The sequence below is a fragment of the Rhea americana genome, unplaced genomic scaffold (genome assembly GCF_003343005.1).
Source record: "Rhea americana isolate MKP2758 unplaced genomic scaffold, rheAme1 scaffold_3, whole genome shotgun sequence".
NCBI lineage: Eukaryota > Metazoa > Chordata > Aves > Rheiformes > Rheidae > Rhea > Rhea americana.
This window is the reverse complement of record NW_028186423.1, coordinates 3,003,835-3,018,999: the sequence shown is the minus strand read 5'-3', so window position 1 is coordinate 3,018,999 and position 15,165 is coordinate 3,003,835.

Genomic DNA, 15,165 nt, shown 5'->3' with positions numbered 1-15,165 from the left:
TAATGGAGTGATTTTCTTTTTTCTTTTTTCTTTTTTTTTTTTTACTATATCTTGTAGACTGATGATTTCATTCTGACTAAATGATATGGATTTAGACATCATGATAGATGTTTTCTGATACAGTAATATAAGGTGGCTTTTAGTCACTTGTTAATTTTGTTCCTTTGRCCTCTTAACAGCATCCTAACAAAGTCAAATCTGAAGAAGATAAAAATATTAGCTTGCAATTATTATCACTGTTTCATTAAACTGTTACAATTCCACTTTTCATATAAAGAAGTCTAGAACTGGATAATTGCAGTGTGATTGCAGTAGTGATTTTCTCCTTCTGCCAATGACTTTGTACTGCAATTCTATTGCTCATGACCTTTGAATACCTGACATGTAATTTTGTTCTGATTTATTACTCTTTAAATAATATTTGATTGGTATGAGTTGCTTGAAGATGTCACTTGCTATGGGCTTCACAAATACAGCTGAATGTTTGCTCCACTATGATTCAACATTTATATTCTGAAAAATATTATGGACATTAAATGGATTGGCTTATTTCCTAAACATGACTGTTTTAACATAGTTCAAAATATCCTCATTGGAAAAAGTAGTTTTCAAAATGGCTTTTCTTGAAGAGAAAAAAAAATGCAGTTTTATATGCTTAAATTTACATATATAGACTACAAATGTTCTATTAAATTATCTGTTTTTGAAAATTATATACTGATCCATTAGCAAAAGAGAACAATGTATTTTTATAATTCCTCTATCCAGTGTTGTCTCAGTGTACTTTATATGAAATACCATAGAGAAAACTTATCTTACTGCATTTTTTCTGATGCGGGATGCAAATATGAACTACTTGAAAGAAATAGTCCAAATGCATACAGCAACAACTACCATTCTTGTTTAAAGCAGTATAMATCTCCTCTCCCAGTTAGCCTTTCTGACAGGTTCAAAGCAAGGTCAACCAAGGGGAGGCAGACCACTGACATAGCAGGAAAAATTAAAAWATATATATATATACATATTCTCCCCTCAGCACTGAGATGACAGTACTGCGTAAATAGAAAAGATCTCTTGGGCATCTTCAGCTTTACCTAAGATATGGGAGTCATCTGGTCTTTGTCTGAGATCAGTTCCTTCAGTGTAGATATAATTTTCTTCCAAAATAATATGTTTAGGCCTCATTTGAAAAATATTATACAAGCTTTTGTAAACTTGTGAATGTTTTCATAGTATTTTTCATAGAATCATAGAATCAGTGAGGTTGGAAGRGACCTCTGGAGATCATCTAGTCCAACCTCCCTGCTCAAGCAGGGTCACCTAGAGCATGKTAGACAGGGTTGCATCCAGGCGGGCCTTGAAGATCTCCAGAGAAGGAGACTCCACAACCTCTCTCGGCAACCTGTGCCAGCTTCCAGCGCTCAGTCACTCTATTTTTGTGGGAGAATCGTCTTTATTAGACAAAGTAAAACTGATTTTTCTCATGATAATGTGTGAAAAATGTCAAAGAAAATCCATAAACTAGATATTTTCATTGTTTGGTATTCTATATGTAAATTGTCACCAAATGGATAGGGAAATATGTTTTTTTACCCTATATACAGACACACAAACATGYTTTAAATTAGCACACATGACACTTTCTACTTCACTGATATAACTCTTATAAAATCTCTCAGAGTTTTGCTTAAGTTTGAAAGGGGAAAACTGTGCTGTAAACTTTTTAATATTTAATTGAAAAAAAAGAGTTTTCATGTCCCAAACAGCTTTTCTGTTCTTTAAAGATTATATGTGTGCGCACACGTGTGTGTGTATATATATATATATATATATATATATTTACAGCAGTAGAAAGATTTATTTATGATTTTAAAAGTATAGTTCCCATGTCTCATTTACATGCTACTCTATAGTCAACCAAGAAAGGAATGCAAACTTTGCAACAATCTAAACTTTAGAAAATGAATAATAATAGCACAGGGTACTCAAGCTTATGGGTAACAGAATATATTTCAGTGCAGACACTGAAAAATTACTAGTGGGAAAAGAGAAGAATTAAAAATAAAAAATGTACAGCAATAGCAGTGAACCAGCATTTTAAAATATCTTGTATTTATTCTGCTTTAATTATCATTCTTCTCAGATATGGGATTTAGGCTGTACTGAAGTGTGTGCTACAGAACTAGCACTGCTACTAGCAACTTGCATTATAGTGCCTGTCAGTCATTTTATTAAACACCTACCACCTTGAGTTTTATCACAGTAGACAGCACATGAATAAGAGAATTTTTCAAAACGTTCATTTTATTCACTTTTATACCACAGATCCTCACAGCAGCTAAACACTCTGGTTTTTAAAAAATTAAAAACATATAAACTACATATGTTGCTCTCATTAGCTAGCATAAATAAGTCCAGCATTCCTTCTAGAAGCATCGTTTAGAGGAGCAGTAAATAAATAAATAGTAATTATCTGAACACAGTCTAGCAAACCAAGAAACATCCATCAAAAGGTAAATGAAATTGTCCAGCCCTGAAACCAGCTAGGTGTCTCCAACAGCTCATCAGGGGATAAATTCCCCAGGCAGTGGGATCCCCACAGAGCTCATCCTTCAAAGCCGATGTTCAGTGCAGCCTGGCAGTATCTCAGCAGCTGTATTAAGCCCATTTCATACGTGACAAGTTCCAAGCTAGACAGCTTTAGAAATTACAGCCAATTTGAAAGGCATACAAAGGAAAATAAGCACTTCAAAAACTTGGGCAAAGATGGAGGATGTGACTTTGTTCTGGTCCCCTTCTTAAACATGACAGGAATTAACCTCAGATTTATTTCTGCTAACCTTGTTCCCCTCTGAGATCAGAAGATGCTGAAATTATCTAGTCTGAAGGGACTGGATCCACCTGATCAAATATAAACATCTTCAGCACTGACATCATCAGTGTTTTCTATGAACAAGCTGACTCAAGATAGCTAGTCAATGAAGAGAAACACTCGCTCTTAGGAAAGAAATAATCTCAACCTAAGGCAAACATGCAAAACAAGTCAAATGAACTATGTTCTAAGAGTACCTATTTTGTCCCTGACTATAAGAGAGGATAACTTGGATAATTAGTTCAGTTGTGCTTTCCTRCATTGCAATGTCTATAATTTCCTTCAAAATGACCAAAATACATATGAATATCAAAACAACCCATAAGCTGTGTCAAGAGGATTATAGACTACTTCGTAGTCTCTGTGGAAAAGATATCTTCTAGAAAATACTAGAAAGCTGCTACAATCTATAGCGTAACAAATTAACTGTACTTTTTGTCACAGCTTCAATGTCCTGGAAAGGAGATATGAGGAAGACGTAGACTTTCAGATGGTACTGTTAATTTTCCCCATCTGAAACCTAAATRTGACAGATTCTAGACAGAGATGTTTAATTGTAATATAATGTAATATAATTCCCTGCTTTAGGACACCTGTGCATTCTTAAGAAATGCATATGCCACGTATGCTTCCAGTTTTTTTAGCTTACAGTGAAGATTTTCATTAAAAAGTTATACTATAGTATTTCATTCCTGAAAATATTTTTGATGGCAAAATATTCCTCCAAGCTTGCTGTCTTATTAAATATGTAGTGTATCTCAAAATGTGAGAATGTCATGGGGCATCGTAGTAAAGAAGCTAGAAATACACACAAGGACACACACCATTATGACTTTGAGAATAATGTTTTTTGTTTGATCTTTATACTCAATTCCATCCCCCTTTCCCTTTCCTAATTAGCTTTCTTCCACGGCTTCTCCTACAGCTCTTTAGCCTCTGGCAGGAATGACATGTGGAAAARCTCCTCTGAGGCCAATGTTAATGCGGTTCTCTGGATTGCCCAGTAGTAGTCTTGAAATATTGTTGATGAAATCTTTCAAGCACAGCACCTCCGGGATAACAGCCAGTGGCCAAGAAAGTAGGAGTGACCTGAAGTTCATTTCCTTCTTCATGCGAAAAGAGACTGCCCCTGTCTCTGTTCTGCTCAACACTTTAACTGTGATACCTGATTATGTGCCAGATACTTGTATTTTTCTGCCTTCATTTGTTGTGATTAGTCATTGAAATCGTAAATTATATCTATACTGTCATATGTGTTTTATAAGTAAAAAAAAAAAAAAAGCTCTGTAATGGTGACCAATGACTTCAGTCTGGTTGACTGTCTGGTCAGCCTGACAGATGCTTTAAAAAAGCAATATATTTCCGGTCTCCTGTGTTCATAAATCAGGTTTACAGGAGACAAGAGTTGTATCAATGATCCTAGCCCTTAAAGTCTAAACTTGAGAATTCCCAGACTTATGTAGAATACAGTCTCAGTGAGTAAAGAAAAATCTGCTGTGCATTTTTTTTTATTTGTTTTCTGGCATACTGCTTTATTTTATGTTATCCTATTACAAAATCCATCTTGCAGATCCTACTGTAATATGCAGAACACAATTAYTCTCTTGATAAAGTTTCTTTGATTCTTCAATAATGGTAATGTAATAAATGGATGTGCAATGTATAGAAGAGCCTTTCCTTGTTTCTCAAATGTCAATTATTTTAAAGATTTGTTTCAAAAATAATGCCAGCCATGAAATTTCCTTTTTTGATTTTCATTATTAATTTCTCTGTAGGATGACCCCGAGATCAGAAACACGGATGAAAGGTATTTTAAGCAGGTGAAAGAAGGAATCATACTTGTCTCAGAAATTCCTAATGAAGTCCTAGTGCATACTGTATATCGTCAGCACATGAGGCTAGTGCATAGCAGCATAAAAAAAAAAATCAAGCAGCCATTATCATTACTATCATCATCATCAGTCATCAGCTCCATCACAGATTTGTGCATATGCTGTAATGAAAAAAAGAAAAAAATAGCAAAAAAAAGGCTTATGTTAATTCTAGATTGCCGAATAATTTTACCCAGCCAGCAGACTCTCCCTCCTAATGATCTCTTAAAGGAGATTACAACTCATCATCAGCTCTGTCATTAGTCTAATCAATATGATCCCATTACATTTACTTCTTATTTATAGAGACACTCAAAAGAAAGGTTATCAGCAACCCTTGTGTGAGCATTTTTCTCTCCCCATGGATGCACAATATGTCACCAACCATCAGTCAGATCATCACCGACACAGACAAGGCAGAGTGACTGTCTGATTGGCCTATGCAACACTATATTCTTCCAGAAGAACGAACATGAGTCCGAAGGGACCACTGGAGATGTTGTTGAGCATGGAGATTTGGTGTGAATTCCCTGCTAAGTCAGTCAGACCAAATTATTTTTATGATGTATTCCGAAGGAGTCCCTTGGTAAAGATAGTGATTTTACTACTTTTGTTTTCTACTAGTCTGCTTGCCAGGAGGCTCAAAAATACCCTTTTTATAATTTTCCCATAATCCTTGTAAGAGTGCAAATGAGAGCTGTGAGCCACTGAAATTTTGCCGGAAACATGCTGGGCTGAGCATTAGCATTGCTATTTCCAACACAGAGTACTAATAAATACATAACTTCATTTTCCTGTAATGTCAGTTCTTTAACCTTCTTGACAAACTCAGGGGTAAACAGCAGGGGTAAAAATGTCAATGTAGCTGGCTTAAAATTTGATTAGAGATCATGTGATTTGGAGAGTAAACTATAGATGGGCAAATTCACATCCAAAGAGTGAAAAAAAATGCTTTTTAGAGSAAGATGCTGTTGTTTTGTTTTTTGACTTAGTATTATCACAAATCACAATGTTTCTGTGTGTGCTGAAAGCAAAAATAATTGTGCTGAGTTAGGCTATTTCAGAGTTCCAGAAGCATGTGGAATACATAAGATTTTTTATATATGTGGAATATATAAGATTTAAGAACATACAGACCTCCAGAAAAAATTCATTTACCAAACTTGGTACAACTTTTATGACCAAAAGTTCTCATAGGCAAGATGAGATCAATGCTGTCTAAGCACTTAAATTTGCACCAAAAAGAGTTAGAAAGAAATTAGTTTTATTAATCTCTCAGAAAGCATCTAACATCTAAATAAACACATTAACCTTATCTATCAATGCCACTGCACTATAATCCATTATCTTAGACATCCTTATGTGCTTCTGTATTAGACACCAATATTTGTTGATGACTTTATAGGCATGTCATCAGCTAAAGCTGATCAATAATTTTTTACTGACTTGGCTGGAATGTTTAAGAAAGGATTGAATATAAAATGCCCAAGAATTAATATAAAAAGCCAAGTKCAGCATTATATGTTATGCATCTTCTCAAGCCTCAGTTATTAAAACAGTTCTTTCAGGTTTTTTGATTTTTTTTTATCTAAAACATAGCATATCTCAACAAAGTGTTTTGGCTTTTCTATTGATTTCTTTTGATTATATGATTTGTAAAATATCAAATTGTCTCAAGTCTATACTGTGGTGGTTTATATAGGTAACTTTGACTTCTTATTGATTTTCTCTCAAAAAGGAATTGAACACAAAGGGCTCTATTTTTGCTTTTTATCATTCCAGTAAGAGGAAATTAACCACTATGCATACAGAGCAAAACTGTTTCTGACAGATAAAGCATACCTTAAATATTGTCTGAAAGACCAGAGATAGAAAACCAATGATATATGGTTGAGAGAATCTATATTCTGTCAGGGAATATAGTGTGGGTATGCTAAAGACCTTCTCAGAAAGAAAGGCAAAAATGATACCTATTCATTTTTTTCTAACTATTGTTAAAAASAATACTCGTGTCTTGGACAAAATYTGGTACAAATTCATCTTCAAATCTACAATTCAGTGTACTAACTGGCTGATGTATCATAAGCTAAATTGAATAGTGTCTAATAAGCAAAGTTGTTCTTTATTATCAATTATTTTCAAAAGATTCTTATGTCAATTTGAGTCAAGTTCTCAGTGAAAGACTAATAAATACTCATCTATCTATGCACTCATCTATGACAAACTGCAGCAAACTTTCAAAATCAGTAGCATTTAATTAATATTTATCTCATTTGACAGTGAATAAAAATAGGATATAAAGGCTTCTTTTTCAAATATAAAGGGTTTTTTTAAGAATCTTTCAGCAAAATATAAGTTTTATTCAAATGCTTATGTCTTCAAAGATATACTGACTAATTTATAAAGAATCCTTAAAACTTTCTTAAAAAGTTCTCTTCAAGTAGTTATATAAAAATTATGTAGTTAAAAAATCAGGATGGTAGAAAACATTTTTAGGCATTTTTTTTTCATTTTATGTTTCAARTGATTGCTAAAGATACTGTGCATTATATATTATGGATCTCTTTTTATTCTCAGCAAATAAAGATTCATACCAACTATTGTAGCTCTTTTACACCTGCTATACAACCACACTGACCAAAATAAAGCCCAGAGGAAAAGCAGAAAATCAGAAGTTTTAACATAGCATCTCTCACTGTAGATGTACACTAGAAAAGATATTTTCTGTACCAATCACATCKCTCATCAATATATTACCACTGACTTTTGTGTGACCCTTACGTCACACATTGCACATGTGATAAYATAAAGTATCAGGACTTAATCAACCCAGATAAAAACTGAGCAGAGAGTGTAGCCTATCATATTTCATCATCTTATCAGATGACAAACCGTTCTTCCTCCTCTCTTTTATAAACACATCAACTTAAAACATACTTAACTCCAGTCTTCAAAAAGGGCAAGAAGGAAGACCCAGGCAACTATAGGACCGTCACCCTCWCCTCCRTCCCTGRAAAGGTGATGGAACAGCTCATTCTGGATGTCATCTCCAGGCATATGCAGGATAAGAAGGTGATCAGGAGTAGCCAGCATGGATTCACCAAGGGGAAATCCTGCTTAACCAGTCTGATAGCCTTCTAGGATGGAGTGACTGGTGGGGTAGATGAGGGCAGAGCAGTGGACGTTGTGTACCTTGACTTCAGGAAGGCTTTTGACACTGCCTCCCATGACATCCTCCTAGAGAAGCTCTGGAAGTGTGCATTACATGAGTGGAGAGTGAGGTGGATTGAGAAGTGGCTGAAAGTCAGAGCTCAGAGGGTCATCATCAGCGGCATGGAGTTTAGTTGGAGGTCTGTGGCTAGTGATGTCCCCCAGGGCTCAGTCCTGGGTCCCATCCTGTTCAACTCCTTCAGAGTGCCTCCTCAGCAAGTTTGCTGATGATCCCAAGCTGGGAGGAGTGGCTGATACACCTGAGGGCTGTGCTGCCATTCAGAGAGACCTGGAGAGGCTGGAGAGCTGGGCAGAGAGGAACCTCCTGAGGTTCAACAAGCGCAAGTGCAGGGTCCTGCACCTAGGGAGAAATAACCCTAGGCACCAGTACAAGCTGGGGGCTGACCCGATGGAGAGCAACTCTGCAGAGAAGGACCTGGGAGTGCTGGTGGATGAAAGGCTGACCACGAGCCAGCAATGTGCCCTTGTGGCCAGGAAGGCCAATGGTGTCCTGGGGTGCATTAGGAAGAATGTTGCCATCAGATGGAGGGAGGTGATGCTGCCCCTCTACTCAGCACTGGTGAAGCCTCTTCTCAAGTCCTGTGTCCAGTTCTGGGCTTCCCAGGACAACAGAGACATGGAGCTACTGGAGAGAGTCCAGYGKAGGGCTACAAAGATGATCAGAGGGCTGGAGCACCTGCCCTGTGAGGAACGGCTGCGAGAGCTGGGCCTCTTCAGCCTGGGGAAGAGAAGCCTGAGGGGGGGATCTGATCAATGTGTGCAAGTACCTGAAGGGAGGGTGTCAAGGGGATGGGGACAAACTCTTTTCAGTTGTCCCGTGTGACAGGACAAGAGGCAATGGGCAGAAACTGAAGCACAGGAAGTTCTGCCTGAGYGTGAGGGGGAATTTCTTCCCTGTGAGAGTGACGGGGCACTGGCACAGGTTGCCCAGAGAGGTTGTGGAGTCTCCTTCTCTGGAGATCTTCAAGGCCYGCCTGGATGCAACCCTGTCTAMCATSCTCTAGGTGACTCTGCTTGAGCAGGGGGGTTGGACTAGATGATCTCCAGAGATCCCTTCCAACCTTACTGATTCTATCATTCTGGGAACTTTTAAATGAATTAGCAATATTGCTGAGATTAACATTTTGTAATGTTATTTATGTAGTTTTCATTATCAAATAAAAAGAATATAGAAAACCACTATCTACATAAAGTCAGATTGCCCATAGCTATTTTCAGAAAGTTGATTCTGCACCTAAATCCAGTGCAATCTGTGAAAGTTTATATGCATACATTAGTGAATTGAAGATTAACCATTTCTAACATAATTAGTTATTGTTGGATCTCATTACTCAGAACAGGGAATTATCTTTCCCTAAATTTGGACAATGGGTAAATTATTCAGTACATGCAGAAATGTGTGCATAATAAACCCAAATTGCATTCACATTGATCTGCATTTCCTGCCTGATCTATGCTTTTTCCCCATATTGCATCTCTTCTATAGCATACRAATTGCAGACTCTGAGAGACAGAAAATACCACTTTGGGTGCATTCATAGACACCATTATAGCAGAGGACCCAAGGTAATTGTAAACAGAAGTGAGCAGATTTTAGCAAACAAGTGGTTGAAAGTAATCTTATACAATTTTGAATAGTTTGTAAGTCCTAGACTTCAGTGTTGTGGGAAGGCATTTTTTTTTTCCTTTGCCTAAATAATRTTCTGTAGAGTTTAACGGCTGCAGATGCACTATTCTCAGCAACTAGATTTTARTCAAAATAAGAAATACAGTTAAAGTCCTTTTAAAGTCCATTCAATGAAAAAAGTRAAATATCCATTACCAACTAGGAAACCTGTTTTAGAGACAGCCCCACTTGCCTTTTGATGCTTGTAAGTTACGTGTTTTCCAAATAAGATTTGTAGTTCATTGTTGCCCATACATTTTCTATTATGTATAATGAAGAGTGCAACAAATCGGCAAGTGCAATGGGTTCACAGCAAGAATGACCTTCTGTAAATGCATTTGTAAACATTATAGAGTGCAGCTATTGTTCAGTACTATTTCATTTCTTCCATGGTTATTAGAGTTTAAATGAATGTAGTGCTTCCAAAAGACACCAGAATGACTTCCTAGGAAACTGTAGATTCTTCTATTTACATATTAAAAAAAATATACAAATATGGAATTGTCCACACCAATATCCTCTGACCTTTTCTCTAGGAGAATTGTCTAAAATAAGCATGCACAAAGAACAGTCTATTACTCAGTTTTTTTATTTCCTGTTCAGAAAGCACAATTCTTTTATGGTTTTGAACAGGTTCATATACAAGCCTGTTTTATACACAGAAGCAGTATTCTGATGAATATATGAAAGTACAAAAGCTAATTGCTTTATATATGGATGTTCCTCAAGACTATGCAGAGATGGAAAATAAAAGAACCAATCTAAACCTTTTCCTGAAATATAATATAAATGGAGTTTCTATATCAACAAAGTTCCCTCTCCAGTGATTAATTCTCACTGGAGAACTAGAACCATTCTTTTGATTAAAGTAAAAAAAGAAATCACTCCTTTAGAGCTGACAATCTCGAGTTCAAATTCTGTTAGTGGTGGAGTTTACTGTAGACTGTGGCAGCTGCAAAAAAAAAAAATGATTTCATATTAGGCCTTGAACTTTTTTGTATTTCAGATGCTTGAGTAGAAGAATACATGATTTACTGACTATAACAAGTCTCTTCCTAAGGGTTAACACACACATACATAAAAGATAACAAAGTATTTTTCTGCTACCAGCTAATGAAGTTCTTCCTTCAACTGACATGTTTGCTATTATACTGTTATCAGATTGKTTTTTTTTTCCAAAATTTTCCTTTATTTTATTTTTTGTAATACTTAGTACCCACAGCTGAACTCAGCTGCAGCCAAACAAGCCTTACTATTTCCTGTCTGTACTGTCTGCATTGTGGCTCTAACATTACTACCAGCTCTAGGTCTCTTTAAACACTACAACTTTCCAAATTTGTCTCTTATACTGAATATGTGTCCAGATACATTAAAACTAGTCATGCTCTTTTCTGCTATGCATGACACTCACACGTCTTTAAGAACTATATTCATATAAYCTAATATTAACTGTTTACTGCATCAGCAAGTAGCAGCAACCCTATAGCCAACAGGAAGAGATGGACCTTTCTGGGCCAGCATCTAGAAAATGTATGATCCTAACCCAGATGCCTCAGTTAAGTACCTAAAGTTAAATAATATAAATCCAACAGCTGTGACTGATAGTGGTCAATGGGATGTCACCAACTTTCTCCTGGGAACTGGAACAAGTATTCTGCCTGAGCACAGGCATGCCATGGTGATCATATTTTATTATTATTATTATTATTATTATTAAGTGGTTCTTCAAGATGAACATGGTACACATTGAACTTTAGGTCTGAGTTCATGAAATAATCGAATTGTGTAAAACTAAGAGGTATCCCACTGTTTTTCCACTTATTTGATGAGTGCAGAAGTTTGATAACAAAGTTGAACTCAATATTTCTTGTAATATTATATTTGTTTGGATTTGTGGGTTTGGTTTTATTTTGTTTCTGTTCAGTTTAATGCATTTTTTATTTACATCTCATTTTCTACATGACTCAGAGGAGTGCAATCAGCATCAGTTAGTGATAATAATTTATCGACAGAGCAACACTTTCTCATTTGTTGCTAAAGTGATAACCAGAAAAATCCTTTCACTTTTGATGGATATATTAGTAATATGACCAAAAAGTAGGTCAGGAGATAATCGTTTTGACATGCAGCAGAAATGTACAAATTGATAGTATTGGTAAAGATAATCATAAATTAACTGGATAACTTCGGTGTAATTAACTCAGTATAAATAAACAGATTGYAATAATTATCCTGATGAATTATGGATAACAGGAAAAGTGAAAACTTAATATCTATTAARAAAGAGGGAGATCAAGAACTGCAGTAGAGAACTATAGATAAATCACACTACCATGAACTCTCTGAAAACYTCCACAAGAAAGAATCAAACAACTTCTTTGCAAGCACATGAAAGATAGGAATGAAATACATAGCAAATAGTAAGGAGTTCTGCAAAGAACAAGTACGGTCAAATTAACTTAAACAAACTAATATTCCTTCAAAACAATGAATAGGAAAGGARTACTGTGCCATACAGTTTCACGTTTGTAACATTTCTGTTGTTTCACATGACATTTTCTTAAGCAAATGGCGTAAGCGCAGTCAAATGACATTGGGGTGAATATAAAAATGATTGGATATTCATACAGACAGAGAAGAAAATAAAGTGTCCTCCATAATCATGATGTAGCAGACAAGAAATAATGAACTTCGAGAGTAGCACAGAAAATTCAGAGTAGGCACTGAGGAAACACACAAAGGYAAGGTAGTGAATCGACTTCTGAAGAGACTCTACATAGAAATCTTAAATTAAAATAGAAAAATATCTACATAGAATCATAGAGAGAGAGCTAATTCTGCCTTAGGCCATGGAAAAGAACTGGATGACCTYTCAATGACTCCTTAGCCCTGTTTTTTCCTAGATTCTATTATATAGATATCTAARCGTGAATACATTATTTAAAATGTTGTAGTACCATAGTTAATTTTTTATATTAATACTAAAATGGTTAATATTATCTAATGAATATTGATAATGACACTTACCTTTTTTTTTCTTTTCTACTTGTAATTTAAATTATGGGTTGGATTTGAATATTTGAATGAATATTACTGAGTAAATGTGCTGTCTATTTTATAAGATTTAATTTGTGAATCAATATACAAAGAAAAGATTCAAGGTCACTAAATTTTCTTATAATTTCATAACCATATATTTTATTTCCTGGTAGGATCATTCAGATCCAGAGATATAAAAGTCTCTCTCTCTCTTTTTTTTTTTTTTTTTTTAATGAAGAAATGGATCCAAGAAACAGGATTAATCTCCAAGGATTAAGGATGTGCCTGCTCTGGCCGCTGCTATGGTGGGTGAAATGACTTCTATCCGTTTGTGTTCAGTATGGCAAACAGTGAACCTATTCTTCAGTAGGCTTCAGGAGAACAGGTTTCAGCTTTTTCGGGGGACTAATAGACAATGGGAGGCTGACCTGAATGACAGAGGGGATCATAGGATCCCACTGATGTTCAAGGGCAATAGCCTTAAGACATAAGAAGGTCCATCTCAATGTGCAGGAAATCAAGTAGATGAGGCAGAAGGTTAGCTAAATGAAGTTAGAAATCCTGACTGAACTTCAAACATAAAAAGAAAATAGACAGAGTGGAGCTAGGGGCTGTCTACCTAGGACAAATATAGAAACAGTGCCTGAGTCTGTAGGAATACAATTAGAGAAGTCAAAATTCAGCTGGAGTTACTCAGTACCTTCTCTGCCTTGAAAGGTTTGTTGACAAACCTCCCAAGTCTCTGTCCCTAGTAGCAGAGTCTGAGGTAAAGAAGTGTTACCAAAGGTACGAGAAGACTAATTAGATTTAAGGAAAGATTAGCAACCTCAAACATAAATGTTTATATACAAGTTCATGAGACCAGACTAGATACATCCAAAAGAACTGAGGGAGCTGTCTGATGCCATTGTTAGGCCACTCTCTATCTTCTTTGGAAATTTTTAGAGAATAGAGGAGATTCCTGATGACAGGAAAAAGGCCAGTGTGATAACTGTTGTCAAGATGGAGGAATCTGTCAGGCCAGTCTGTTTCACTTCAGTCTCTGAGAAGATGATAGAACAAATCCTACTGGAAGTCATTTCCAGATGCATGAAGGACAGAATTGTCATTAGGAATAGTCACTATGGTGTGACTGTGGTTCATGCCTAACCCACTTAGCTTCCATGATTAACTGATTGACTCAGTGAGCAAAAGGGAAGTGGTGGATGTCATTTATCTTGATTTTAGCAATGGTTTTGACACAATCTTTCTCCAGTATCTATGTAGCTTAATTGGAGAGTGATAGATAAATGGACAATAATGTGGGTAGAAATCTGGCTAGACTGACAACTTGCCAAATAAAAAGACTAAGAGCCATCACCTCAAAGTCCGTTTAGTGTCCAGTTATTAGTGGCATTCAGTAGGGACTGAGCCTTTGAAGTTACTTCTTTAATAACCTGGATGATGGGATGGACCCTCACCTAGTTCATAGATGGTATCAAGCTTGGAGAAATGGAATATGGTCAAAATGGTCAAGCTAGATAAACCTAAAGAAATTCATGCAAGCTCTGCACCTGGAATACAATCARTCCATGCAGCAGTACAGATTGAAACCTGCTGTGCAGAGGAAGTGCCTTGACAAAAAACAAGTTAAACAGGATACAACAGTACACCCATGCTGGTTGCATATTGCACTGCCTTGGCAAAGCATATCCCACAGGTCAAGGAATCCAACTCCTCTCTTCTATTTGCAGCTTAAGAGATTGCCTCTGGAGTGCTATCTCCAGTTTTGGACTCCCTACTRTAACAAAGATGCTGACAAATTTAAATGAATTCAGCAGCAGGCCACTAACACGGACGGGGGACTGGAGTACATAATGTGTCAGAGGAGGCTGAGGGAACTGGATCTGCTTAGACTGGAGAAAGCGAAGCAACCCTATTGGTGTCTGCTGCTCTCTAACAAGAGGGTCTAGAGAAGACAGAGCCTGATTCTCCTCAGAGATGCACTGTGAAAGATAGAGATACTACAGACTGWCAAAAGTTACTGGAAGGAAAATTCTTATTATGTATATGAAAACAAAAAAGTCTCCACAGTGATASTGGTCAAGCACTGGCTAAATAAGTTTGTGGAATATTCATCCTTGGAGATATTCTCAGCTTGATTTCACAAGGGCTTGAGCAATTTAACTTCAAAGTAAGCCCTGCTAACTTTGGGGCCTGAGGATAGGTAAGATGACGTATAAAAGTCCCCTCAATTCTAACTATTGTGTTATTCTTTGATTCGGATGGGTCTAGAGTTGCATTCAATCCAATAAATGATTATAGATGTACATTTTTTCATATTATTATTTTAGTGGAACCAGAACCTAAGAAGTAACAAACTCGACAATAGCTAGAGATCTGAGAGTTCCTGCAAAGTTGTATGTGGTCAATGTAATYATTTAAGTATATGATATCTGATCARCTGTTGTGTTTCATACATGGTTAGAATGGGGCTAAAGGAATTA